Source organism: Mustela lutreola, chromosome 5 (genome assembly GCF_030435805.1).
Source record: "Mustela lutreola isolate mMusLut2 chromosome 5, mMusLut2.pri, whole genome shotgun sequence".
NCBI classification, from domain to species: Eukaryota; Metazoa; Chordata; class Mammalia; order Carnivora; family Mustelidae; genus Mustela; species Mustela lutreola.
In genome coordinates this window covers 124701248-124710142 of record NC_081294.1, presented here as the reverse complement: position 1 = coordinate 124710142, position 8895 = coordinate 124701248, and positions in this window count along the sequence as shown.

Below are 8895 nucleotides of genomic sequence, written 5' to 3'. Positions count from 1 at the left end.
ACCCATAACCAGTAAGGAGATTGAAGCAGTCATTAAAAATCTCCAAACAAACAAAAGCCCAGGGCCAGACGGCTTCCCGGGGGAATTCTACCAAACATTTAAAGAAGAACTAATTCCTATTCTCCTAAAACTGTTCCACAAAATAGAAATGGAAGGGAAATTTCCAAACTCATTTTATAAGGCCAGCATCACCTTGATCCCTAAACCAGAAAAGGATCCCATCAAAAAAGAGAGCTATAGACCAATATCCTTGATGAACACAGATGCGAAAATTCTCACCAAAATACTAGCCAATAGGATTCAACAGTACATTAAAAGGATTATTCACCACGACCAAGTGGGATTTATTCCAGGGCTGCAAGGTTGGTTCAACATCTGCAAATCAGTCAATGTGATACAACACATTAATAAAAGAAAGAACAAGAACCATATGATACTCTCAATAGATGCTGAAAAAGCATTTGACAAAGTACAGCATCTCTTCCTGATCAAAACTCTTCAAAGTGTAGGGATAGAGAGCAAATACCTCAATATCATCAAAGCCATTTATGAAAAACCCACCGCAAGTATCATTCTCAATAGAGAAAAACTGAAAGCTTTTCCGCTAAGGTCAGGAACACGGCAGGGATGTCCATTATCACCACTGCTATTCAACATAGTACTAGAAGTCCTAGCCTCAGCACTCAGACAACAAAAGGAAATTAAAGGAATCCAAATTGGCAAAGAAGAAGTCAAACTATCACTCTTCGCAGATGATATGACACTATATGTGGAAAACCCAAAAGACTCCACTCCAAAACTGCTAGAACTTGTACAGGAATTCAGCAAAGTGTCAGGATATAAAATCAATGCACAGAAATCAGTTGCATTTCTCTACACCAACAGCAAGACAGAAGAAAGAGAAATCAAGGAGTCATTCCTATTGACAATTGCACCCCAAACCATAAGATACCTAAGAATAAACCTAACCAAAGAGGCTAAGAATCTATACTCAGAAAACTATAAAGTATTCATGAAAGAAACTGAGGAAGACACAAAGAAATGGAAAAATGTTCCATGCTCCTGGATTGGAAGAATAAATATTGTGAAAATGTCTATGCTACCTAAAGCAATCTACACATTTAATGCAATTCCTATCAAAGTACCATCCATCGTTTTCAATGAAATGGAACAAATAATTCTAAAATTTATATGGAACCAGAAAAGACCTGGAATAGCCAAAGGGATATTGAAAAAGAAAGCCAAAGTTGGTGGCATCACAATTCCGGACTTCAAGCTCTATTACAAAGCTGTCATCATCAAGATATTATGGTCCTGGCACAAAAACAGACACATAGATCAATGGAACAGAATAGAGAGCCCAGAAATAGACCCTCATCTCTATGGTCAGCTAATCTTCGACAAAGCAGGAAAGAATGTCCAATGGAAAAAAGACAGCCTCTTCAATAAATGGTGTTGGGAAAATTGGACAGCCACATGCAGAAAAATGAAATTGGACCATTTCCTTATACCACACACAAAAATAGACTCAAAATGGATGAAGGACCTCAATGTGAGAAAGTAATCCATCAAAATCCTTGAGGAGAACACAGGCAGCAACCTCTTCGACCTCAGCCACAGCAACATCTTCCTAGGAACATCGCCAAAGGCAAGGGAAGCCAGGGCAAAAATGAACTATTGGGATTTTATCAAGATCAAAAGCTTTTGCACAGCAAAGGAAATAGCTAACAAAACCAAAAGATAACTGACAGAATGGGAGAAGATATTTGCAAACAACATATCAGATAAAGGACTAGTGTCCAAAATCTATAAAGAACTTAGCAAACTCAACACCCAAAGAACAAATAATCCAATCAAGAAATGGGCAGAGGACATGAATAGACATTTCTGCAAAGAAGACATCCAGATGGCCAACAGACACATGAAAAAGTGCTCCATATCACTTGGCATCAGGGAAATACAAATCAAAACCACAATGAGATATCACCTCACACCATTCAGAATGGCTAAAATCAACAAGTCAGGAAATGACAGATGCTGGCGAGGATGCAGAGAAAGGGGAACCCTCCTACACTGTTGGTGGGAATGCAAGCTGGTACAACCACTCTGGAAAACAGCATGGAGGTTCCTCAAAATGTTGAAAATAGAACTGCCCTATGACCCAGCAATTGCACTACTCGGTATTTACACTAAAGATACAAACGTAGTGATCCGAAGGGGCACGTGCACATGAGTATTTATAGCAGCAATGTCCACAATAGCCAAACTATGGAAAGAACCTAGGTGTCCATCAACGGATGAATGGATCAAGAAGATGTGGTATATATACACAATGGAATACTATGCAGCCATCAAAAGAAATGAAATCTTGCCATTTGCGACAACGTGGATGGAACTAGAGCGTATCATGCTTAGTGAAATAAGTCAAGCAGAGAAAGACAACTATCATATGATCTCCCTGATATGAGGAAGTGGCGATGCAACATGGGGGCGTAAGTGGGTAGGAGAAGAATAAATGAAACAAGATGGGATTGGGAGGGAGACAAACCATAAGTGACTCTTAATCTCACAAAACAAACTGAGGGTTGCTAGGGGGGTGGGATTATGGACATTGGGGAGGTGCTGTGAAGTGTGTAAACCTGGTGATTCACAGACCTCTACCCCTGGGGATAAAAATATATGTATATAAAAAATAAAAAATTAAAACAAAAAGAAATATGCAACCTTTTAAAGATTTTTTTTTTTAACATGGAAGAGGGCATTGAGGAAGTTAAACCTTTTTGTGTTGATTTCATAGTTATTATTTAATTTAGATGTGAAACTGGTGATGTATAACAGTTTAAGATGGGGAGATGCAGTTATTTGTTGTAGTACCATCCCAGGTCTGTGCACCTGTCTTGCTTTTCTGCCAAAGTAATCTTGACAATGGCTTAGGATAGTAGAGCCAGTTTGCTGCAGCTGCTTCTACCTACCTATATCGTAGAAGGACTGGAGTATGGGGATTAGGGAAGAGGGACCACTGTGCTAATAGCTCTGCATACCTCCTGCATCTGCTCCCAGTGTTTCACCTTGCATCCAGGCTGCCTGCCTTTAGCCCTCATCTTAAGGCCTGCCTGCATGGTATCTGATATCTATATCTTAAAACTGCTCCTGAGTTGACACCTCATGAAGCAAACTTTAACGTAAAATTAAATAGATTATAATAATATAATATATATTAAATATAATAAATTAATTTTAAAATAAAATTAAATATCCTTCTTTCATCACTTGTCAAGGAGCTACACCAGCTCAGCTATATACTCCTTCCCTTCTCATCACTTGTTTGTTCTGATTCCTGTGTTCCTGGGATTATACTCACCAATGGTATCAGCATATAAGCATTTGCCTTAGACATTGTCTTCTAAGGCATTCAGATTAAATCAGAAGATAAATACTGGTGACACTGAAGAGAGTTGTGTAACTTCGAAGTTAATGGGTCATTCAGGGAATGAAGAGAATCAGGTACAGTCCAAAAAACATGTAATTAAGAGGTGGCAACTAAAAAGTAGAATAACTAGTGAAAACACAGTCGTGAAGAAGGATGCAAAACAGCATTATCAATTAATGACGTTATTAAGGTATTGATTTTCCTGTTAAAAGATCCAGACTTTAAGATTGTGTTAATTACACAAAGTCCAGTTACCTAGGTTTGACTAGAAACATTTAAATTCTAATAACAGGATGTAAATAAAAGGATGACAAAAGTGTTTCAGGCAATTGCAACCTGACAAAAAGCAGGAATCCCAAGGAGAACTTAAGTAAAATGTAATTCAAAATTCAAAATATAAATTGAGACATAAATTAAGTAAGCAGAGGGGTGCCTGGGTGGCTCAGTGGGTTAAAGCCTTTGCCTTCGGCTCAGATCATGATCCCAGGGTCCTGGGATGGAGCCCTGCATCGGGCTCTCTGCTCAGTGGGGAGCCTGCTTCCTCCTCTCTCTCTGCCTGCCTCTCTACCTACTTTGATCTCTGTCTGTCAAATAAATAAATAAAATCTTTAAAAAAAATTAAGTAAGCAGAGACCATTAGACAGAGGTGGTTCTAATATTTTAGCAGCCTTCCTAAGCAAATCAGAACCTAAACCTGTAATGCACCAAAGAAATTGAAACCCAAGCACAACCAATCACAAACGGCCAACTAGACTTGCCCAAATAATACAACCCCCTTAAGCTATAGCCAATCTCTTGTTTGCTTCTGTCTCTTCTCCAAAAAATTTTCCTTATCTTCTATTGGTGGAGTGCTTCTGACCATTTCCAGTTTGTTTGAAATGCCTGGTTCGAGTTGATTTTTGCTCATATACACTCTATAATTGTTAATGTGCCTCAGTTTACCTAACAAAAGAAAACATAATGAAAGTTACAGAAAGTATACCATATTTGCTACAGTTTGTGATGTTACTGTGCTATTCCCTTAATTAGAACTTGAAGTTGTATTATAAATACTGTCATGGGAAAGCTCACCAGCACTAGACATGGTGATGGGCTTTGCACAAGTCAGCAATCCAAATATTTTTGCATTCTCCCTTGTCCTGTTCCAGACTACCTTAATTGAATAGCAGACTATTAATCAATAATATAAGTTGCATACAAATTTACATAATACTATAATTTTCTACCTAGAGTTCATGCCTTAAGTGGATGTTAAAATGGTATAGGTATTTAATAGGTATTTAGGATCTATTTGAATTTGACTTCTTCCTTGAAAAGAATTGAGAAGCATAAAATACTTCTCAAAAAAGAACTATAATGGATAAAGTAGCTGAATTATAATTTTATAATGATTAATCATGCATTGGTTGATATAAGAAGTGACTTAGGCATATGCATATCATATCTGAAACTGTAATAAGAAAAAACTATTTCTAAGATGTATAATCTTCAAGAAAAGCTGCAACCTAATAGTATGTTGGAATTAGTTAAACACTCATTAAAACTCTGGCCTAATTCTTTTTTTTTTCCCCATTTTATTTTATTTCTTTTTAGTGTTCCAAAATTCATTGTTTATGCACCACACCCAGTGCTCCATGCAATATATGTCCTCCTTAATACCCACCACCAGGCTTACCCAACCCCTCTCTTCCCCCCAAAACCCTCAGTTTGTTTCTCAGAGTCCAGAGTCTCCCATGGTTTGTCTCCCCCTCTGATTTTCCCCACTCCCTTCTCCTCTCCATCTCCAGTGTCTTCCATGTTATTCCTTATGCTCCAAAAGTAAGTGAAACCATATGACACTTGACTCTCTCTGCTTGACTTATTTCACTCAGCATAATCTCTTCCAGTCCCATCCATGTTGATACAGAAGTTGGGTATTCATCCTTTCTGATGGAAGCATAATACTCCATTATATATATGGACCATATCTTCTTTATCCATTCATCCATTGAAGTGCATCTTGGTTCTTTCACAGTTTGGCGACTGTGGGCATTGTTGCTATGAACATTGGGGTACAGATGGCCCTTCTTTTCATTACATCTCTATCTCTGGGGCAAATATCCATTAGTGCAATTGCAGGATCATAGGGTAGCTCTATTTTTAATTTTTTGGGGAATCTCCACACTGTTTTCCAAAGTGGCTGTACCACCTTGCATTCCTACCACCAGTGTAAGAGGGTTCCCTTTTCTCCACATCCTCTCCAACACATGTTTTTTACTGTCTTGTTAATTTTGCTCTGGCCTAATTCTAACCTCTTGGTTTTATTTCAGAGAAATCAGAGAATGAATATTTTACCTTGAATACACTTTTCCTTACTCTGAATCAGTGCCCAGTGCTTCTCCACTTCTAGTTCTCCTCCTTGCCCTGCCCCCATCCCAGAGTCCATGAACTACCAGGGCCTTTTTGGGAGGGCTCCCTCAAGAGTGAGATGATTCCCATGTCCATGCTACTCCAACAGACCCCTGACTGGTGCACTGTTCCATGTACAGAAATTGAACAGGGAACATTGTTGACATTTTCTCTGGTTTTACACTCTTGCATGTGTCATTACAGTAAGCAGTTACAGGCTTAACTCTTTTACTTTTTGGCTTCTTGCTTTAACTGGTTACTCTGGCAGCTCAGCACTCTCTCTCTCAGCTCAACTGAACTCCTGACAGGATAACTCTTAAAGTAAAAAATGCAAAAAAAATTTACACACACATTTTGAGGAACCTCCAGGCTGTTTTCCAGAGTGGTTGCACCAGCTTGCATTCCTACCAACAGTGTAGGAGGGTTCCCCTTTCTCCGCATCCTCGCCAGCATCTGTCATTTCCTGACTTGTTGATTTTAGCCATTCTGACTGGTGTGAGGTGATATCTCATTGTGGTTTTGATTTGTATTTCCCTGATGCTGAGTGATGTGGAGCATTTTTTCATGTGTCTGTTGGCCATCTGATGTCTTCTTTGCAGAAATGTCTATTCATGTCCTCTGCCCATTTCTTGATTGGATAAAGAAGATGTGGTATATATACACAATGGAATACTATGCAGCCATCAAAAGAAATGAAATCTTGCCATTTGCGACAACGTGGATGGAACTAGAGCGTATCATGCTTAGCGAAATAAGTCAAGCAGAGAAAGACAACTATCATATGATCTCCCTGATATGAGGAAGTGGTGATGCAACATGGGGGCTTAAGTGGGTAGGAGAAGAATAAATGAAACAAGATGGGATTGGGAGGGAGACAAACCATAAGTGACTCTTAATCTCACAAAACAAACTGAGGGTTGCTGGGGGGACGGGGGTTGGGAGAAGGGGGGTGGAGTTATGGACATTGAGAAGGGTATGTGCTTTGGCGAGTGCTGTACCCCTGGGGATAAAAATATATGTTTATAAAAAATAAAAAACTAAAAAAAATTTACACACACACACACACACACACACACACACACGTAGAAGCAATGTCCCAAAATAACCAAACTGTGGAAGGAGCCAAGATGCCCTTCAACAGACAAATGGATAAAGATGTGGTCCATATATACAATGGAATATTACTCAGCCATCAGAAAGGATGAATACCCACTATTTGCATAGGCATGGATGGAACTGGAAGGGATTATACTAATGGAAATAAGTCAAGCAGAGAAAGAAAATTATCATATGGTTTCACTCATATGTGGAACATAAATAATAGTGTCAAGGACCATAGGGGAAGGGAGGGAAAACTGAATGGAAAGAAATCAAATTTAAATTTCCAAGGAGCCCTGTCAGGGAGTTTATATTACTTTCTTTGTTCCTAGACTTTTTTGTGCTTACACTTTTTCTCTCCTTGGGTGATGTTATTCTTTTCCGTAATTACAACTATCAACTATGTTCTTTGCAACTTTATATTTATCTCTCTACCATATGCCTCTTGCCTAAAATCTAGGTCTGTATTTCCATTTGTTTATTAATCACATGCCTCTTGAGGTCTTGGTTGCCTCTGAAAGTTATCCACTAACAAAGCAAATGAATAATAATAATAATCAAATTTACTTTTCCTTTATTATATACATTTTCCAGTATTCTTCTTCTAAGTTACTTCTCACATTTTTCTTTTCTTGCCTCATTCCACTATCATCTCCTTGATTCACACCCTTATCACCCCACTTTTGTATCATTTCAATAATTTATCTAGGCTCCTCACCACCCATATTCCCCACCTAATAGATCCTTGTAACTGCTGCCCCTTATTTTTCTGAAACAGCAAGCCTTGATAGTAATCCCCTATTTTAGAAGTTCCATTGCACCTCTGTTACCTTCCTAAAGGATGACATGAAACTCCTTAGCATGGCATCTAAAGCCTTTAAGCAGCCCCAAATTTCCATTGCATTCTTTCCTGCAACCTTCCATCATACATCAGTTTTAGCTAAGAGGAAATAGTAGAGGAGTTGTAAAAAGAACCTAAGAACTTTCTTATTCTTAAGTCTTGTCTTCATATTTCCTTCAGTCTGTAACAATCAATAGCTATTAGTGTCTTGTAGGACTAAACTAAATACTATCTCTGAATTACTAGACTATGACTTTGATCTCTGCAGCCATTCATTCAGTTATTAATTCAGTGAGCATGTCTTTGGAAGCTGTTATTTATTAGGCACCCTGCCACACATTAGAGGTATGTTCCCAGCCTTTGTGAGTGGGAACATGTATATTTGACCCTTTGTTTTACCTAATCTTAGTTCCTATAATGCCCTGTCCAAATATGATCTCTTTTATGAAGCTGTGTAAACACTTTTTGCCAACCCCAGCATAATTCACTTTCTTCTCTGTATCTCATAGGTGTAGTTGTATCCTATTAAAACAAACAATCAAGCAAAAACTATATTCTTATCTAACATGGAATATGCATATGTGTTTGATATATGGTTTTAAATGCTATAATAATATAAACAATATAGTGAGCATGGCACCAAACTAGTACCACAAGTTAAAACAAATTGATGCAAAAACAAAAACAGAAACAAAAAATCAGTACAAAATAGGTTACAGTCCAGTATTCTTTCTGCCACTTACATTTGATCTTTAAGAACTCTTAATTCTAAAAATCTCTTTTTCATGTTTGTTTACTTAGGCACCATGTCTAGTGTCCAAAATAAACACAACTGACTTAGCCCTCCATGCCTCTTTCCTTGCACCTTTCCTTTTCTACTCAGTGTAAGCATCAAGTTCATGAGTGCAATCAAGGTATCTGCACACCTTTAATATGCTTGGTGATGCATGAATTTACTGAATACTGTAAAGGGAAGTACATAGGACTGAGATTTTTCCCCTGTGCTTGAGAATTTTAGAAGACAAATGTTGGTGCTCATTGCTTAGACATACCAACGGCAATCAAGGCAAAATATGTTACTAAGTCTATGGAACATACTTAGGTATTGGTGTGAAACAAGGAGTCAGAAGACCTTGAT